Source organism: Gymnodraco acuticeps, unplaced genomic scaffold (genome assembly GCF_902827175.1).
Source record: "Gymnodraco acuticeps unplaced genomic scaffold, fGymAcu1.1, whole genome shotgun sequence".
NCBI classification, from domain to species: domain Eukaryota; kingdom Metazoa; phylum Chordata; class Actinopteri; order Perciformes; family Bathydraconidae; genus Gymnodraco; species Gymnodraco acuticeps.
The window spans coordinates 978274-999991 of NW_022989899.1; the positions used below are offsets into that span (position 1 = coordinate 978274).

The 21718-nt window shown below is 41.8% G+C and overlaps 1 long non-coding RNA gene across 1 annotated transcript; it reads left to right on the top strand.

The window, feature by feature from the left end:
- The first annotated feature begins 10095 nt into the window (after positions 1-10095).
- LOC117539723 lies at positions 10096-16972 on the top strand. Its single transcript, XR_004568063.1, has 3 exons — positions 10096-10318; positions 10572-10705; positions 16634-16972. It is a non-coding gene; the product is annotated as an uncharacterized LOC117539723 (long non-coding RNA).
- Positions 16973-21718: the final 4746 nt, after the last annotated feature.

Sequence of the window (21718 nt, forward strand, 5' to 3'; positions counted from 1 at the left end):
ACAGATTTCCGTATCCCCAAAATAAATGGGGCTCAGAGCCTCACTCTGAGCCCCATTTATTTTCCTCACAGACGGCAACAAAAGTCCGAAATTTTACGATTTAAAATAAAAGCAATAACTGTGGCTTGATATTGAGTAAGAACATGTTTTTATGAACCACACAGCTTCCGGTCTCCCACGACCCGACCGGAGAAAAAGACGTGCTGCAGGCAGTAGAAATACATTGCTTTTAAAATCGTGCTGTGCAACACGAAAAAAAGGGGCAAATCGTGTTGGTGAACACGAATCAATAGATTAAAAATCGTGTTGGTGAACACGAAATGCCGTGAGACTGGGTTGGAGTGTGGCTACAGACGGAGTTCACTCCGTCACGGAGGGGTAGGGTCGAGGGAGTGGTTTGGGATTGGGCCTCAAGCAGATCGCGTTCACACCGCAATGAGTTCCTGGGGGTGGATTAGGCAAATGAAGCCGCTGACGTCACTTCTTCTTCTTCTTCTTCTGCTTTGGGTTTACTGGCAGGCCGCAAACAACTTCATGGCGTATACTGCCACCCGAAGTCCCCGGCCGGAAGTCCCCGGACTTGGGGACTGGCTTCAGTAGAAGCTGCTGGGACTCCCAGCAGCTTCTACTGAACCCTTCCGAGTAAATCGCCAGAACGCCGACACCTCCTCATCTCCACCGCTCCCATGTTTTCTTTTGTGTTGCCATAAGTTAGTCTCTCTGCATTTCTGCGCTGGGCTAATGCTAATAATGCTAATGCGAGGATAATAAAATGGCGGCTTCACAAAACTTTTTGGAAGTTTTACGGGGCGTGGTTTGCAATCCGCCCAGCCAATCAGAAATAGGAACCTTTTTCTCCCACGAAAGTCCCTGCTCTCTAGCAGGGACTGAAAAGGGGGTAAAAATGGTTCTGATGAACTAATTTAGTTCAGGGGGCTTTTTGGTGTGAAAGCAAATATATCTGAGTTCTGATGAACTATTGTGGGAAAAGTACTCCGGTGTGAACGCGCCAATACACACCAAAAAGCACCCTGAACTAAATTATTGAGTATATTGGTAAAATTTCACATTTGAAATAAATAAATAAATTTAAGTTTTCCGCACTCTCGCGGGAATATCTCCGCAATGGAGCGAGCTTAAGTTTCAATTGCATGATATAGCCCAGATAAATACCTTCATCACACATGTTGCCACTTGTTTGTACCATTTTCAGGCGATTTGTAAAAAACGATGTGTTTTTGGATATTTGTGGAGTTAGGTGGTCCGCGAGTGTTTTTTTATTGGTTAAGTGGTTCTTGGTATGAAAAAGTTTGAGAAACACTGAATTCTACACTGTCTCAAAGAGGACCAGAAACACATTAAAAATATAATAAAATGTGGAGACTTTGGGATATTTATCTCCCATTATTTTACTTTTCGGGCATTTTACAGACCAGACATGTCGTTGATGTCACTGTTTACCAAACTACCACTTTTTCTGAAAAATGCTTAAAATGATGCAATATATGTTAAATACATGGTTTAAAGGGGTGCACATAACTTTTTTGCCATGGTTCTCAAAGAAGCACCTGGAGATGTTGCTTGGTGCTCATCCTTAAAATTAAATAAACCGTAACTTTTGAGGGGGTCTTGACTTTATTTGCCAGACACACGGCACTGAACACACATGCAGAGGTGAACACAGAACACACATGCAGAGGTGAACACAAGACAACATTAGCACGACCAGTAATCCTACAAGCTGTCATCACTCCCCTCCTGACTGTTCTCCTCACTGTCTTCCTCTCTGTCAGACATGGTAGCTGATGATTTAGGCCTACTTCTTTCTCTCTGGTTGAGTCTGCGATTAGCTGCTTGCATCCACAAGTCAACAGCTGGGTTTGGGTCGAAAGTCTCTGTTGTCATCTTAGACAAGTGGATGTAATCAAATAAGTATGTGAACATAACCAATAACCTACCATAGCCAATAACAAATGAAACTTATTTTTATTTGTGTTGTTCATTCATATCTTATTTTACCTTAACATTTATTTATTTATGCATCTTTTTTTGATCTCTCCAGTTTTAAAGGATATTTTTGGTTACTGTCCTATAGTATACATTGGAATGATTTCAAACCTGTGTATCCCAGTGGCGAACCATGTCTATCATAACTGGACCTTCTGTAGACACACACAACCCCCCGCCGCCGCCGCGCGGCATTATAATGTCCGTCTTTTCACTGAATTGTCGTCTTGAAAAGGGTACTCACAACAATTCCGCAACAACTTCATCTTCACCTGTTGCACTTGTCATTTCAACGTTAAAAACAATAAAACGGCACGAATTGCTTCGTCGCATTCATCTAGAATCTTGATCCTCTGTCTCGAGCCAGTTAACTAGCGGGCCTTTGTTATGGAAATCTAAAAACCCCAATACTGTAGAGTACAAGTCAAAGTGATCAAATCAAATAAATGGTGAATCAGACAGTTGTCTTTCTGGTGATGTTTATTCGATGACTCAAACAAACATCAGATACAATAAAATATATATATATATATAGACACAGGTCTCACAGAGTATAAAATATGTCTGCGCGAGTGTGCACAGTTCAATATGATAGCAAAGCTTATAAAGGGAGGAAAAGGGTGGGAAGGTAAGAAATCTTCACACGGTCACATTGTTATTAGACACCTGGCCTTGAGCTGTAGAAGTTCTCGTGTGACTTTGTGTGCGTCAACTCAGTAGCCAAAACAGCTCTGTGGCCTTGAAGTAGTGTAGATAGAGGCAAACAGCACATCTAACCAAATGAGAAGCATTTGGTTTAAACATATCAGGATATAATACAATTTCCACTACACCTTCTAATACCCTGGAACCGAGGGGAACTCTGAAAGAATACGCCCATTGGCTACAAATCAATATATGATTGGTTGATCAAAGTGTCAGTCCAAACGTACGCTCTCATTCAGTGCAACAGCCAGGGCATTCGTTCAAGGATGTAGAATACCTTGGTTGAAGGATATTCTACCCAGAGACCCAGAACAAGATCTGATTGGTTGCTTTCTTTTCTAACACAAAACCACTGAAATGCGTAGTGCATGGTCCGAGAAGGACAAACAAATCAACGTAACACTGTAATATTACAGATCAACAACACAGATACGATTCTCATTTATTCATTTTAAAACCTTTTATTTATATAATTAAATCGATTTTTTGTTTGTTTTATCTGAGTGTTCCAGGGTATTCTCTGAATACCTTGAAGGCCCTGACGGTTCGCCACTGGTGTATCCCAATAATTATAAAGGAGTGCCTTGGAAATGTGTGTTTACATAAATTGTGACCAAACCGTTTGAACTTAGACTAAAGTGAACTATCTAAACACTCAAGAGTCCTTTACCTCACTGAGCTGTAGTTATCAGCCTCTCAGTCTGACTGGAGAGAGCTCTCCTCCACATTATTGTAGAAACATATTTTTCTTATATCCGTTAGAGCAGCTAGCACCAGATTCTAATAACAACAGCCCTAACAACACTCCCTCTCTCCCACGCTCACTCGCATTTTGGTTGTGAGCTGCGGGCGCCAGATAAGCCAACACATCCCCCATTTTCATCACTTACAGCGCCCATCGTACAGGGCAAATGAAACGTGTAACCGGGGTGAAAAGGGTGTTACATTTACTTAATTATGAATATTGTTACATCAAGGCCGAAAATTAGAATGAGCGCAAACGGTTACAAATGTTTTGTTCACTCCCAGAGCTGTCAGCGCAGCGCCTCCACAGATCTGGCGCCCTAGGCGAACATCTATAACGCCAGTGCTACGGGCCGGCCCTCAGTTAATATGCAACTCGCAAATATCTTTCTCTCTCTCTCTCTCTCTCTCTTCTCTCCTCTCTTCTATCTCCTTTCTCCTCTCTTCACCCTTCTCTCTTCTCCCTCTCCCTCTCTCTCAATGTTGGTGCGCAAATGCGCCTTTTTTCAAATGACCCGGTGCTCTTTTTTTGGCGGAGGTGCGCATGCGCACCTGCGCACCAGTTATGTGCAGCCCATACATGTAATTACTGGGGTTCCATTTCTTCTGATTACCTAATTTGGGCGTGCACATTTGCTGCACGCAAACCTACCTCTTTTGGATTTGGAAAGGTTGGCATGTATGCCAACGGAGAGAGTACTTTTGTGAAAGCAGTTATTATGGCAACACTAAAGAAATAATCGGAGCGGTGGAGTGATGAGGACGTGTCGGCGCTTTTGGCGATTTACTCCAATATGGTCTAGCTGCGGCCGCGGCCAGTACACGGCGGTACACGATGGTACACGACACGCCCACCTGACACTACGGTGGCTGAGAGGCATGGCAGATGAAAAGCGAATTGACGACAACTACGCCGCCTACGGTGGAGACCGTACATGGCATGTTATTGTAGCATTTTAAGCAACTAAATTAATAACCTATCCGTTTTAAGCAACTATTAGGCGTTTTAAGCAACTAAATTAATAACCTATCCGTTTTAAGCAACTATTAGGCGTTTTAAGCGACTATTAGGCAAATAAATTAATAACCTATCCGTTTTAAGCAACTATTAGGCGTTTTAAGCAACTAAATTAATAACCTATCCGTTTTAAGCAACTATTAGGCGTTTTAAGCAAATAAATTAATAACCTATCCGTTTGAGAACCCCTTGGAACCCCTTATCCCATTTTGATTGTTGACATCTCATTTGAACAGTGAAAGCCAGAATATTGTAAAAATGCTTACCAATGATGTATTAATAATAGGATATATATAGCGCCTTTCATGAGACCCAAGGTCCCTTTAAAAAGAAGAACAGGAGTAGAAACAAATATAACAAAAGGCAGTCAGACAAAACAACAAATAGATTTGGGGCCAAAGGCCTTGGCAGACAGATGGGACTTGAGGGCCCTTTTGAAGGCATCAAGCGTGGGGATGTTGCAGATCTCCGCAGGGAGAGCGTTCCAGAGAGTGGGGGCTGCCATACTGAAGGCTCTGTCCCCGAAGGATCGCAGGTTGGTGCGGGGGGCCAGAGTCTGTAGACCGCAGGTTCCGGGGTAGAGCATGTGGGAATTGTATTGATTTGATACAAGCAAGCCAGTGTTTCATCGTTACTTTCAACTGCAGTATATGGTCAGGCAAGTTCAGCATTCACTGTGATGTATATAAAATATGACACTGATACTGTTTTCCTCAATGAACATTTATTGAACAGAACATCAAATGGAAAATCAGAGCTGGTCAACTTAAAAAAATATTGAATAAATAATAAACTCCTCGGAATCTTTCACAAGTCCTTCAGCCTTTGGTGCGCTTCCTCACTCATGTTCTTGGCGAGGTCATGAGAACAAAGTTCCATCTTACTGATAAGACAAGATGGTATAAAGAAGTCATATGTAATATTATAAAATCACATGCATCAGGGGTTGTACACTTTAATGTGTCCATTCACTAACCGACTCTTTAGGAAGGAAGCTGTAAGGCCTCTTGTTATAGGAGTGGTCCTCATCAGTGTCCAGGGGCATCAGACAGTCAACCATTATTTTGACAGTGCTTTACATGCACGGTTTAACTCCTCCAAAAATGATCCAGGCTCGATTCAGAATGACACAGTACCACACAAAACAAATGTTGCATGTACCATAAGTTCTATGTAGTATGTGTTTTAGGAGTAGTAACCCATTCTGAAACAGGCACACAGGATCATAGATACGTTGAGCGATACAATGACCATGGTGCTGCTTGCATGCGTCCTTTTACGACTGATCCTGAATGTACGTGGGACATTGTCGCTAAGGGTCGCCCTGCCTTCCTCACTATAGTGAGCAAACCTCTTTCCATACCTGCAATTAAGACACATTTTCTTCACCAGAAGGTTGAATTTTAGAGCCAGGTGTTCCCCCCAAATCTTCTTGATAATACAATTACAAATTCAAATGTTTTTGTAGCACTGCAGCATACCCTTCCAGTCCAAAGTTTTCCACCAGGATAACACACCACCACCTTCTCAGGAGAGACATGTCATGCTAAAGAAAGAGCATACATTTTCATTAAGTTTGTTATAGCATTTTAATGTGACTTCTTTCCTTAATACTTACAATGCTGAAGTCAAAGCTGGCCTCCATGGCAAAATACCAGGCATACTGTAATGAGAATTTTATTAGCACATGCAAGACATAATGTACACGTGACGGCTGGGTGTGACCCGGTCCTTTCACAAATGGACACTGGAAGGTGTCCGAGTCCAATTTGTTGAGCTTGAGTGTTGTGTTGTTTGTCTATAGGTGAATAAAATAGAATACAATTTAAGTGACTTTAATATTGGAAATAGTTAACTCCTTAAACAAGCAGCAATGGACTGGCCTGTATAATCCTATGGGACAAAGCTGGTCATACTTCCTCACTTTCAGAAGGTAACCCTTTAATGCACAAAACAACCTCTAGATTTCACTTTGGTTCGAACAGAAAGCCCTTCAGCTAGTTTAAATGTCAGGCCTACAGCATAAACCCCATCTAAAAACAGAGGCTCTGTCCTAATTACCTGATTGCATCCACCTGGGTTACTTGGCTCTACCCAATAACTACCATTTAACTTTAAACCACACTTAAAATAATAATTATACATATTTACATGTCTACAGTATAGGAGCTAATACATGTTTTAAATAAAAAACATTCAAATGTGAAAGACACCTTCAATTAATATTTAAAACTTACATAAAATCAGATTCTTGTAAAAATTAGAGTACATGCATGTTCAGTTAGCATATATGCTAAGTTAACTGAACGTCGAGCATGTCAAGCTAATATATATATATATATATATATACAGTGGCGGCGGATCATTAGGGGCAGGTGGGGCACAGCCCCACCTAGTGTCAGAAGAAAGTATTACAAATAATGATTACAAAAAAATACTAAAAAATAAATAAAAAAACATATAAAATATATTTTAAGGTCATGTTTAATAATCTGATTCGTCTGTACATTTCTGTTTTAGTCTGTGTTCTTTTAATTAGTGTCTAGAGTGCCGTTTTGGGCTGTTTAGAGCCATGTGGGACAAAACCCGATCCTGCCCCTCCCTCTCACAGTCTAAGTGAACGGTGATTGTAAAAACTACACTGCGCATGCTCAGAGTATTTTTCTATTTAATGTGTGTGGCAAAAAAATAATGACCGTAGGGGCATAGTGCTCCCATCCCCACCATACGTCATCTCACATAATTCAGAATTGATTGGCTGTAAGTACTCACGTGTGCAGTGCTGCGAAACGTCACGTGTAGTTTGAAGAGGAGACGAGAGAGCAGCATATAGCTAACATCACCAGCGATTAAAAGAAGTAAAAAACTGAAAGAAAATGAATGAAGTTGACCATTTACTGGAGCACACATTTGAGACACTTAGTCTCGGAGAGAAACTGGAGGTAAAGCGCCTCGGTGCCCACCATCCACCGGATTTCCAAATGGTCCAGACTGCGGGCAAAGTTAAACGTGGGTTTAACGCTGAGTGGTTTGCTAAAAAGAAATGGCTAACGGCGAGCATCCAGAAGAATTCCCTCTTTTGCTTTCCTTGCCTGCTTTTTGGTGAAGATCAAGGTACTTGGTCGAGGACAGGTTACAAGGACTTAAAGCATCTTTCGGAGAGGACAATGAAGCATGAGAGCAGCAACAGTCATTTGGAAAATGCCGTAAAATTGGGATTACTTGGAAGGGTGAATGTTGCAGCTCAGATTGACAGCGCCTACAGACGCGGCATTGATTCTCATAATAGGAAGGTGGAAGAAAACAGGTACGTGCTTGGTCGGATCATCACCTGTATTAAACTGTGTGGGAAATGTGAGACAGCACTGCGGGGCCACAACGAGTCGGCGGACTCTCTGAATCCAGGGATATTCAGGTCAATTTTCGAGACAATGTGTGAGGGCGATTCCAGGCTTCAACGGCACTACGAAGCTCAGCTTGTTTTCAAAGGGACATCAAGCACCATACAGAATGAACTCTTGGACTGCATGTATGATGTGTACAGGGAGGAAATAGCCAAGCAAGTGGACAACACATCATTTGTTGCCGTTCAGGCCGACGAGACAACCGATGTCTCCTGTAAATCGCAAATGGTGATTGTGCTGCGATACATTATGCCTGACCTCACAGTTACAGAGCGTTTTTTGGAGTTTGTGGAAGTAAAGGACAAAACTGGTGTAGGTCTCTCTAACAGCATCAAGGCTGTTCTGGAACCCCTGAAGCTGAAAGAAAAGCTAATCGCTCAGACCTATGACGGGGCGGCCGTCATGAGCGGTAACGTGCGCGGGGTACAGACGGTGATGAAGGAGACGTACCCAAACGCTCAGTTTGTTCACTGCTACGCCCACCAACTGAACCTGACCCTGCAGTAACTGTGTTCAGCAAGGATGAGCATCCTGAACGTGTTTTTTGCAGATCTAACTGCTTTTTCCACTTTGTTCTCCGGTGCTCCAAAACGTGTTGCAGCTCTTGCAGAGGCAACACAGAGACGCATCCCACGGCCACCGGCTGTGAGATGGAACTTTAAAAGCAGAACTGTGAACGCGGTTTGGGAGACCCGAGAAGCACTTCTTCAGTGTATGAAGCATATACGCGCACAACCAGGATGGGATGCGGTCACCATAAGTGAGGCATACGGCCTGTCAAAGAAACTGCGGGACCGAGCATTTATGCAGCTCCTGGAGTTTTTTTCGTTGCTTATGCCAGAAGTGGATGTTCTATACAACTTTCTGCAAAAACGAAGCATCGATGCACCTGGGATCAACAGCGCGCTCTGCCGTTTCAAGGAAAATGTTCAGAAAATGAGGCAGAAAACTGATGCATTGGCCGCCACTGCTCATGATGGAACAGACGAGCCAGGCCGACGAGTCAGCAGCACAGCGCCGGTGATGAAGGAGGCTTGTGACACAGTCATCTCACAGGTGGAACAGAGGTTCTCACAAAGTGACCATTTGATCGCTGCAAAGCTTGTTGACAGCTTATTCTTCCCACAGCATGTCCTGTCATTTCCTACACCTGAGCTTGACTGCGCCGTGAAACTGGCCTGCGTTGGGAAACAAGGAGAAGTTGAAGTCTGAGCTGACCACGCTCTACCGCCACAGTGAGCTTCACACTGGAAACACTGCCCTGTCTCTGTTGAAATCCATTCACGAGAACAACTTGGAGGAAACGTTTGCTGAGACTGTTATTTTGGTCAAAATAATAGTGACAACTCCGATGACGACATCCGAGTCAGAGAGGAACTTTTCCACCCTCAAAAGGATAAAGACTTTCACTCGCAACACCATGGGACAGCCGCGACTTAACGCATTGGCCATGCTTTCAATTGAAAGCCAGTTGATCCAGCAACTACAGGACTTCACCCCCAAAGTGATAGACACATTCTGTCAGAGGAAGGACCGCCGTGCCGCTTTTCTTTTCAAGTGAGCCTTCAGCTTTGGTAAGTTCATTTATGTCATATATTTTGTTGATCTTCTGTGTTTTGCCTCTGCTGGATCGATTGATATTGTGACCTCGATGATGAGTGTCTGTGTTTTCCTTATATTTAAAGTCTATGGTGTTTAATGCTAAAGCATTACGGTTGTTGTTATTGTTAAGAATTACTTTGTGATGGTGACCTTTACTCCATGTATGAAGGTGCATTACTATGACATCCCCACGCTGTGTACGTAAATGTATGCGCTCACAGTGTTGCTCCTGTGGTCTTCAGTATGTAATTTGACACTCCCCCTCTCTCTCTCCTCCCCCCCCTCTCTCTGTCCCCCCTCTCTCTCTCTCCTCCCTCTCTCTGTCCCCCCCCCTCTCTCTCTCTCTCTCTCCCCCGACCTCTTTCTGCCCCCCCAGTTTTGTACACCTAGAAACGCCACTGTATATATATATATATATATATATAGCAAAATAAATACAATTACACTGCGCTAAACAGCCACATCGACAAACAAACGATAACCTAAATAGTATGTAATTATATCTAAAACCACAATACGTTAAGTACCTGTACTCGGTGCGCCATGTTGTCTGTAAACCTCACGTGTTGGGCGTGCTCTCTTCTGACCATATTTGGAAGTACAACTTTTCGCGGCCGCAGCTAGACCCTTCTCAGCCACCGTAGTGTCGTGTACCATCGTGTACCATCGTGTACTGGCCGCGGCCGCAGCTAGACCCTTCTCATTTACTCGGAGAACGCGATCCAGAAGCTTCTACTGAAGGCAGTTTCCAACTTCAAAATGTACGACCATTGTTCAGCAAAGTTAGCCGACCTGGGAACCGTCCACAGCGCAAAGTCATGCCGGGATGACGACAAAGGTAACATAAACTACATGCACTGCACTGTTTTAATCTGCACAATACTGGTCTCAGATGTACTTTAATTTGCTCAGTAGATCGAGCTAGTCATGCTAGCTGAACTGGCTAACACTGTTAGCAGGCCGGCTCCAAGCTGGCTAACAACAGCTAGCTAGCTATTCTCGGCCGCTCTGAAAACGTTTTGACTTGTGAATAAGTGTGCAATGTTCTGTAATTTGCTTCACTAACTCATGGCACTAATCGTGTGTTTCAGGCGAGGTGTTTCTCTCTGGATTGGAAACTAGTGAGCTTTCCCCTCCGGGATAAAACGAGCTATAACGTTAGCAATTAGCATGCTAGCTGCCGGACATAATGCTACCTCTGTGGCTACACTGAATGAATAGAGAGGTAAACAATAACTTACATTGTAGTTGCTATAATTTCATGTGTCATTTGCAACATTCATTCTACATGTTAATGGTAAAAGCTTAAACAGTTGATTACCTGCATGCCACAAAGACTGATGTTCTAATGTTTTGCACATTTAAGTAAAAATGTAATTTGAAATTCAATTTATTTTTCCTTTTTTTATTGATTGTTATAATTTTACTCAGCCATGTTATGTTAGATGTCAATCCACTTACGGAGCGTCCACACTACAGCTTAAAAAAAAAGCTTGGAGCTGGGCGTGTCTGAAGCTTGGGGATTTTATTCGAGCAACGCGACCAACAACCAATCACATGAATCTCCCGCCCCCGACATACAAAGCAAAAAACCCCGGGGATTTTATGCAAGCAATATATATATATATATAAACAGGCGAAAACCTACCAGTTTCACCCACTGTCTCTGCCACCTCCCTCCATGACTGGTTCTTCCGGTTTGTATCCCGGTAGGTGAAGAGGGTCTGGTCATACAAAACCGGGTGATTTGCTACGGCGATAATTAGTTTCTCCTCCATCTTTTTTTTAAATATAGAAATGAACGGCGGGATATCGCTCCCAGTTTAGACGCGGTTTGATTGGCTAGGGCTTGAGCTGTCAGATTTTCAGAAACGGGATTTGATTGGCTGACGCTGGCTACGCCGGAGACGGACCGCTATGCTACCCACAATTCAGTTCGGCGAAAAGGGAGGCAACGTGACGTCACCCCATTCAAAGTGAATGGGCAGACGCATTGGAAACCGTTTTTGAAGCTGTAGTGTGGACAGGCCGTTAGACTGCAACTACTCTGGCCTTGAAAGAAGGTTACACATCGAACTGATGTCCACTAATCCAGTGGTTCTCAACTGGTGGGTTCGAGACCAAGCGGCAAACTCTGGGGAAGAGCCGGGACGCCAATACGGAAGTGCCACACACTGCAGTTCATCTAGTGGCCAGTAGGAGCAGACTGCAGAAGGGAGCAATTTCCATAGACCCCCATGTTAAAATGCCCAACTTTACAGCAGAAATAAACATGTTTACATCGTGGTTCAAAAAGCCATATTCTATGTATAGTTAGATTCCCCCTTCATGACTATGTGGGGGGTGCATTTTTTCTCAACTCATCTGTTTAATTAATATTAAGCCTTAAAGCTTTTGCATAAATTAGGGCGTGGTCACTTTGATGGACATGTACATGCCTCACTGTCCAACACACTCTCACTCCCTAAGCGTCCAGGAGCGACGTTTGGTCAGTGTCCGTGGCGTCCAGTTGTGACGCTCCTAGGCTCCTTCAGCGTCATAAAGGGACGCAAATAGCTTTCAACTGATTGCAATGTATTCCCATTTTTGACGCTCATGGAAGCACGGCATTCGTTTGTGTCGGCTGCCCTTAAAGGCAATGTGAGCGTCCATTCCCATTGGATAACGGAGAATTGTACACCCGGAAGTAAGTATTCCTCTTACTGTCGATTGATTTTACAGTGATATCTGCACTACTCATCGACTAAAAAACACCAGATTATCAACATTGATTGGTTTAAATTGTGTGCAATGCTTTTGTATTTTTCCCCTTCGATTCGGAGAAACGAATATTTTTTCGGAGTAAAGGATGGCAGAAGACACTACACTACCCAGAATCCCCAGCTATCGTTTGGACAACACCATGTGCTCTGTTTGACAAACCCCATTTTTTTTCACCATTCATTCCAATGGCTGGCGTCTATGTCACATGATCTTCAAATTTCTCCCTGCAGAAAAAGATAACATGGCCAAACTTCGTTTTATTCTCGGTGGAAAATGCCTATTTTAATGTTAGTTTGGCCATTAAAATGCGTTTTGATGTCATTTGATGCGAGAAATATGAGTTGTTATTTCAGATTATGTGTGCAGTGGATGTACATGATCTTTAGTTTGCTATTTATTACGAAGATTACTTCAGGAAATCGCGACGTTTTCATTGTTACCAAGGTGGTTGCTAGGGACGCTGCTATCGATATTATTTCTGTTATGTTGTGTAACTGTTTAATGGTGTTATCTTTATTGCTACCCCCTTCCCCGTCAATGTATAGTGTTGGTCCACAGCGCAAACATATTAGTTTAACAAAATCCGCATCTAAAGATAGCCTATGTTATTTTCCCCTGTGCAATTCCAGTCTCACATCTCACAGCATATCGTCATTAACAAATACCGGAAACAGACCGAAAACATTTAAAAAAAAAAAAAATAATAATACTTTATTCCGAGTGTGCTTGCTTTTCTCTTTGAAAGTCATCACATAACGGCATTGTAATACACGGTTCGGCTGCATTAAATATGACATATCTGCCGTAGTTCTGTATTTATAGAGCCCTGATGAGAAGACTTCTAGACAAACATGAGGAACTGAAAACGTGACGTGGATCATAAATATATCAGCCATTAAACAACTTACATTTATTTTCACACAATACGTCTCCTTGCAGTATCAACACTAATTCGGCTGACTTTTATATTTGATCCAATTGGTAGATAGGCTGTATTTACACCATAAAGGTGCACAGCTGATATAAAGGGACACCTAGTGGTTAAAGCATGTTATTGAATTTCATTATTTTTTATTATTAGATATTAATAGGATCCCTATAAAGTATATTCATTACTCGTTATTCTCTACTAATAGTTAATTAAAGACTGTATATAATGACTATTTTGCACATCCCTTTCAAGATTTTCTATGGTGTAGTTCTGCATTGTGTAGTTCTGCATTGAATGAAAAACTTGGGTCGCAGGTTCCTTAATAGTGCATTACAAGACATCTATCAATATTTGTGCATACCTCCAGCAATGTTAACTAGGTTGAAGCACTTATTTTAACTGATATTATACATAATGTATTATACTCTTATAAGATGTATGTAGATATTTCATCTCCGGCCTTGTCAGGTATTGAACAATCAATAAATAAAGAACACAGAATTGTTAAATATAAAACACAGAATGTATGTGATTATACTAAATGATTTACAAATAAACACCACTGCATATTTACAACTGTTACACATGCTGATGTAACGCAAATGTTCCAACTTGGGATCAATAAAGTATATCTTATCTTAAGCTGATCGATGGCTACTGCCATATTTGCAAAATTTGCCTCTGAACCTTGACAAGTGCATGTTTCAGGCTTATCAATTAATGTAATGTAATTATCAATTAACAACAGGGGTCACAAACATAAGACCAGCTGTTAAATAAAGCTCTTCTGACCTTAGCTGGCATGTGTGTATATATATTAATGCTGCCCATTATGGGCACAAGCAATTTTCACCCATTTATTAATTATGTTTTAAATTTGAGTGTTTCCTATCCCCTAAACCTCCAGGGATGTACACTGTTTAATACTGGCAACTTCTTATTATGGGAAATACGAAAACGTCTTTTAAAACTACAACTCCCAGTAGAGACGTGCCATAGATAGAGAACATGTTGCGAAACAGAATAGCCAGCATGTGTAGTTCTGCAGACGGGGTGGGGGAGGGGGGGACACGGTGGACCTGTTCAAATCCAGTTTTGGACAGTCTGCCGTGGTTCCATCCCATTTCAAGTGCTGTTCGAGAATCGGCGTAACCCTCGGAGCACACTCTCCAATCACAGAGCTTGAGGACTATCACGGGATTTGTCAAACAGAGCACATGGTGTAGTCCAAACGATAGCTGGGGATTCTGGGTAGTGTAGTGTCTTCTGCCATCCTTTACTCAGAAAAAATATTTGTTTCTCCGAATCGAAGGGGAAAAATACAAAAGCATTGCACACAATTGAAACCAATCAATGTTGTGTAATTAACAAGGATAATCTGGTGTTTTTTAGTCGATGAGTAGTGCAGATATCATTGTAAAATCAATCGACAGTAAGAGGAATACTTACTTCCGGGTGTACAATTAACCATTATCCAATGGGAATGGGACACAAACGAATGCCGTGCTTCCATGAGCGTCAAATCCCGCCGCAGATGGGAATACATTGCAATCAGTTGAAAGCTATTTGTGTCCCTTTATGACGCTGAAGGAGCCTAGGAGCGTCACAACTGGACGCCACGGACACTGACCAAACGTCGCTCCTGGACGCTTAGGGAGTGAGAGTGTGTTGCACTGTCAGCTAACAGCAACTTGTCCACTCTGCTAGTCTACAACCATAGAGGCTACAACGTTAGTTAGTTGTAGTTACTGTACTTGACCCTTTAGCCGTGTTCGTGGTGATTGTGCCTTTTAGGGAATATTGTTACAAATACCAGACAATTAAAATGTTGTGCTGTGCGCTTGAATGTACTACAGAACTTCCAAGAAGTCTAAAATTATAATATATACAAGTTAACCCCGTTCGCAGGTGTTTGTGTGCTTGGTAGCTTAGCTTGCTACTTATTAGCCAGCTAAGGACGTAACCCTTTATACATACATATACATTTTAGTTTATGATTCAGCCTTGGGTAAGACTTTTATAGTCTATGGCTATGGCGCCCATAATGCTAAACGGGAGCAAATGTTAATAGGGGACCCAATTATCCCAGTGGTGGCCGCCGGAGCTAACGGAGCCGCAGGGGGCTAACTCCAGCCGGCGTCCCGGAGCTAGCCCACTGCGGCTCCGTTAGGTCCGGGCGGTGGAGTCCGTCTTTTCTCAACGTGTGAATGACAAGCATTAAGAATAACAAAATATAGCTAATTCTCTTGCAGATTGTTTCATTTGATTATGAATGTAAGGTTTATATAGAGGAACAGGAACTACACTGTTAGCAGTAACTTGGTATGCAGGTATTTCATGTTAGCTTAGCTTCTTAGCCTGAGCTAGCTCTGTTTACTTCCAGGTCGGAGGCAGCAGGTCCCGCCTCTTTGCCCTTATTTGGAGCAGGCGGGATTAGACTATGACGTCACAGTCGAGCCGTTAGTGGCCGACTCCGCCTACTAAGGGCTTCACGGCAACTCTGCAGAATCCTATGGGTGACGTCACGGACACTACGTCCATTTATATATACAGTCTATGGTCGAGACCCAAAAGTGGGTCGCGGACCCGTTTCGAGTGGTTCGCGGATGTGTGAGTGAAGAAAAAAAAAAAAATTAGAATTTTTTTTTTTTGGAGGAAAAAGTCAAACTTTTATTTTGAAGGCCCGATTTTCTAACGCTGTGCATGCAGTCGGCGTTGGACTGGAAGTACCGGAAACCATAAACGGTTTTGAAAACTTCTGTCACGTAGTGATCATCTTCTCAATAAAATATCTTTGCTGATGTTTTTTCGAGTCTTCTGGCCAATCAGAATCAGGATTGTTGCCGGAAGTCCCCACAGAGAAGCTAGTAATAGATTAATTTATTTTCTCCTCAGAGTGTACCAGAATGCATATTTTATGTTAGTATTTCTAAAAATCTCCTGGGGGAGAATCCCCCCAGACCCCCCTGCTGGGGTTGGGTTTTCAGCATGCGTGCCTTTTTATATAGTTCAGCTTTGATTCCATCATCTCATTAAACCTTTTTTAAAAACATACTTTAGTTCTGTGAAGGGATATAAGGGATATATGCACTGTACTTCACTTTTGTTAATATTGTATGCTGAAAAGCGTATATATTACAGCACGATATTTTGTTGAATAGATTTGAGTGCTTCAAAATGTTGGGTCGCGATGTATTGACCAAGTAAAAAGTGGGTCCCGAGGCCTGACCAGTTGAGAACCAATGCACTAATCCCTATAAAACAAAGTTCAAGCATACATTAAGCACAAAACAATAAATAAGAGCACTTTGAGCGTTAGCTATTTGATCCTATCTTATCTTCTAATTTACACCTGCATTTTGTACACTGTCCCTGCCTGCACCATGTCCAATGCTGTCTCTGTTGACAACCTACTAGGCGATTAAACTGATCTTGTATATTGCTTATTTCTCCTCTTAGGAAAGCAGGCACGGGATGACAGCTTCCTTGACACCATCATGGCGATGTAGGACCGCCGTGCCATGGTCAGCAAGGAGAATGAGGACCTGCGTGCCAAGGAGATGCACGACGAACGGCTGCTGCATTCACACAAGGCCCAGGAATCGGACGACCAGCTGCTCATGGTGATGCCTTGCCATGCTGACTCGGCGGCGTGCCAGGTGGAGGTGGAGGTGTCGGCGCGCCAGGTGGAGCAACAAAATACCTTTCAGGCTGGGCTTCTGGCAGTGCTAAGCGAGCTGATTAAATCCAACAGGCCTTCAATTAAAAAATAAAATAAAAACTTGTCGTTGTTGATAAGCGTGTGGTTGAGTGCGTTGGTGTTCGGATCAGGGGAGCACAGGTTCAAACCCCACTGCGGTCAGCATGTCGTTGTGTCCCTGGGCAAGACACTTCTCCCCAAATTGCCTACACCTGGGACAGTTAATTTTGTATTATTGTGATTATATATATATATATATGCCACTGTTATTAATACTGACACTTCACTTTGCACTAAGGTGTGTCTGCTGCTGAGCTTACCTATTATTGTAATTATATATATATATATTAGTGCTGTCAAAATTATCGCGTTAACGGCGGTAATTAATTTTTTGAATTAATTGCGTTAAAATATTTAACGCATTTAACGCATGTACAGAATGGCCCGCCCCATACGTGCCACCAGTGGCAGCGCCAGGGTATGGCTGGGGTAGGCTACACCCATACCAAGAAATGGCTTAGCCCCACCATGAAAAATGATGTTAAAGGAAGCAAAATAAAGTCTGCCAACTCGCGCGGAGTAAATTGCACAGACAGCCGTTAGTAAGATTGATTTCAGTAGCCACGGTTTTAAAACTTTTGTCACGTAGTGATCGTCTTCTCAATAGAACATCTTTGATAACGGCGTGGTGTTGTTGCAGGAAGTCCCGACGGAGAATACTTTTGCTGTAGTACAGGGGTGCACATAACTGGTACGCAGGTTATGTGCGTAATCTCTCTGAAATGCGTACCGTCACTTGTGTCACAAAGCGCATTTGCGTACCGACGTACTTGTGAAGCTTTTCCAGAAGGCGGTTAGATCACCGGACGACAGTTGGTCTCCGTGTGCACAGACAGGGCTGCTGTTAACGTCGGTCTGTACAACGGAATTGTGCCAAAATTACGCCAACGGGCTACGGAGGGAGACCCCCCCCCCCTTCACTGGAGCACTGCGCTAAAACAGCTGATCACAACGTTCACACTCTGTGGTCACGAAGTACTCCACTAGCCGCGCCCCCCCCCCCCCCCCCCCCCCCCCCCCCCCCCCCCCCCCGACTTTCCTGAAGTACTCCCCCGTTGATAGAAATCAACACGTAATGAATTAAGACCCCACGGTTTGATGATTGATAGGTGTGTGGGTTGTCTTTCATTTTGACATGCAGAAAAATGTTATAATAAACATAGATACTGTATGTATGGATATATGGATATATATATATATATATATCCGCCTTCTTTCATTTATCTTTCCATTCCCACAACAATATGCATAAATAAATGGCATATTTTGGACATAGTTCGAATGGTGATTAATCATGATTAATTAATTTTTAAGCTGTGATTAATCTGATTAAAAATTGTAATCGTTTGACAGCCCTAATATATATATATATATTGCCAGTCTTATTATATTGTTTTGATACTACTGACACTTTCTTTTATATTGAAAATGTTAACTTCTATTTACATTAAAACTTTTAACTTGTATTTACATGCATACGACACACCTGGGACAGCGTGATGCCGTTATTGATATTGTCTTGAGTGTGCAATAAAAGAGAACCTACATGGCAATTAAACAGATCCTGTATCTTGCTTATTTCTCCTCTGACACTTTATCTTTACAGTGACCTGTGTGGCATCCTTTACATCACATGTAAGTGATTATTCTGATACCACCATGTTTCATCGGTTATAAACTGGCGAAGCTTTATTTGTGTCCCACCCCAAATATGTGGCTTTGAAAAAGATAATTTCATTGTATTTCAAAATGGCGTCCATCAACACAAGCACTATTTATAGAAAGCGAAAAGGCTAAGTTTATAATTACCAGTTATGTGAGTTCAATATTTTTAATTAATTATAGTATGGGAACATCTTAGGAGTTAGTGTAGTGAGTTTCAGAGCAGTGTAATAATTATTTGACCTAAAACTAAATGTTTTTATCAATGTCCTCTGAGGAGGACATGGGGATTTGCTAACTTTTTATTTCCCCCATTTTACACGACACAAATGGAGGCCACTATGGGCCAAAACTAACACGTAGGTTTCTGTAGGGTTCATGGCAGACGGATGCAGTTGCTCTCAGGAGTTTATATAATAAAGGTGTGTTAACTGCTGAGCCTATAGAGAACCGCAGTGACGCGTCGTAAAACCCGGAAGTAAACTTCTTCCGGTTCCTTCGTGAAAAACCATAGACTGTATATATAAATGGACGTAGGGTCCGTGACGTCACCCATAGGATTCTGCAGAATTGCCGTGAAGCCCTTAGTAGGCGGAGTCGGCCACTAACGGCTCAACAGTGACGTCAGAGTTCAACTCCCGCCTTCTCCAAATAAGGGCAAAGAGGCGGAGCCGAGGCGGGACCTCCTGCCACCGAGCTGGAAGTTCCAGAGCTAGCTGAAGCTACCAAGCTAAGCTAACATGCTCCCCATCTGCACTCTGCCGTCGCATTTTACGTTTCTAAGGTAAGCGGACATGAAACTATTCAGCAAAACTATCAATAATAATCTAAGTTATTGAGTTTTTAGCATATTTCAGAATCTTAAAACCCCTTAACGTTTGTATGCAATTGTGCTAAATTCAACACTGGAATCAAGCAAATATGAATATGTTTGCATGACATTAGTTATTTATATTTTGATATCACTTAACTATACGTTTAATACATTTAAGTCAAGCTAAGGTACATGTGATGGTAGCTAGTTAGTGCTCTTACCTTTGAGGCCTCCTCCAAACAGCATAATAACCAGACTGTATCATTAAAACTAAGTACCAGTTCTAGATCCTTGACTTTAGACAAACAATTCAAAAGACAACATGTATTTAAAGACCAATCTTTATTTGAATGTGCCTCTTAACCTGAGATATTAGTTATACAGTAATAGTATTGACAATCTAAAAAAACTAAGCAACTCAACAGTCAACTTTATGTTTCTTATTGTCTAAAGCATTTATTATTTTCATTTTCCCCCTCATATTCAGTGTGGACGGATTGAGACAGCGTGGTGTCCAGAGAGCTGCAGAGACTTCAGGGAGAAACCTCTGTGTGATGGACGTCCTGTTGGTTTGGAGAGGACTGAGGGTCTTTCCTCTGCGAGGAGGACCAGGCCAGATGGAGGAGCCCATGCTGGGCAAAGCTGATACCAACTGCACAGGCCTAGTTTGTCACTTTATTTGACTAATGTGTTTACTTATACATTTAATAGGTTTACACCTTCTGTCCATATGTGCTTTTTATTTAAAACATTTGATTAACTTTTGGTTCACATTTCAATAAATTGTATTTGCACTCCTTTCGTCCATTATTCTTACTGAAAATGTTAGATTACACATTCACATCTGACTGAAGATTGGCCCCATTTATTTGTGACGTTGCAAACTCTGCGGTACAAGGCACAAGTGATGTGAAGCTCATAAAGTGAGGCAAATAGAAATAATCAGCGGATGGAGTGTAGATGTGGAAATAGCTGCATTCGATCAGCTGACTGTTTTTACAATAAAAGTAGTTTCTTAGTGAATGCCCTGTACTGGTCTTAAAATCTCATAACATCAGCTTTTAATGTTCCTCTTGGATGTTCTTCTTGACCCTCAGAGAAGGAGAAGATGTCGTGTCTTTCAGGCATGTCCTTTCCTAACAAAAATGACAGGAAACATAAAACATATTATTGCAGAACAAGTGTGTTATTTATGAAAGCGGTGTGTTTGTGTGTTTAGGGGCTGTAGATATAATTATTTTGTAATTGTAATCAGATTATGAATGAACAGTATGAAGTTCATCAACATTGAAATATATGTTATTATCAAAATAATATTGAACTGTTATCAAAACGTAGTGCAACTGTAGAAGCTTGCTCTGTTGTCTCACTGAAAGAATAACTTTTACCACGTTTTTTACAGACAATATTGAGAGATAAATAGTAGCAGTTCTCACTATGTGTTAAATATCTTTGCCTTCAATACATTAAATTAGAAAGCTGACAAAGTCATATTGCTAAATATCTAAATGTAACTTTTTGCATGGAAAAAACCCTCAACTTAACTGATGTGTAGGTGATCTAGTATTTAGTATTGTTTAATGGAATGTATATCAGTGTATTCAAGTCAATACTTCATTCATTTAAACCAATATATTTCTTGATTCTTTGTACAGTATGAAAAAAGAGTCTTTGTACCTGAGCTGAAGTTCACTGCTGTGAGGAGTCCAGTTCTGTCTCTCACTCTCTGGTCCAGCCTGTCTGCATCACCTGGACACCTTAAACAAACAGATATATATATAGTAAAGTACCATGTGTACAAACAATATAACTGATTCTCTTCTGTTGAACATGTTGGATTGTGTATTGTCCGAGTCAGGGTCCTTTTTATTTTACTGTAACTTTGGAAGTTGTGTTACCAACATAATAAAATATCTCTAAGTTACAAGGATGTAACCTTATTTTATCAACCTCAAACAGAAGCCGTTTGTTCAACAGTATTATCCCACTTAACGCTTAACACTTGTCTATTTCGTTTTAACCTTTATATACAGTCTATGATTTTAACTTGGAGGCTACGATTAGCATCGTTAGCACCGATGTAGCTACCACTAGCTTACATGCTAACCCAAGCCTTACCATTCATTACGTAGCTGATTAAAATCATTAACACATAAATAAAGCACTCAAATTTCACTTACCGCATTCATGCACCGTCTGTTTTAACCGCAGAGCGAGTCACAATAGTCCGATATATAAGCACGAAGAACAAACAACCACGGCCGGCTACAAGTTGTGTTTCCTGGATGAACTGAGCAGGCAGAGTCCC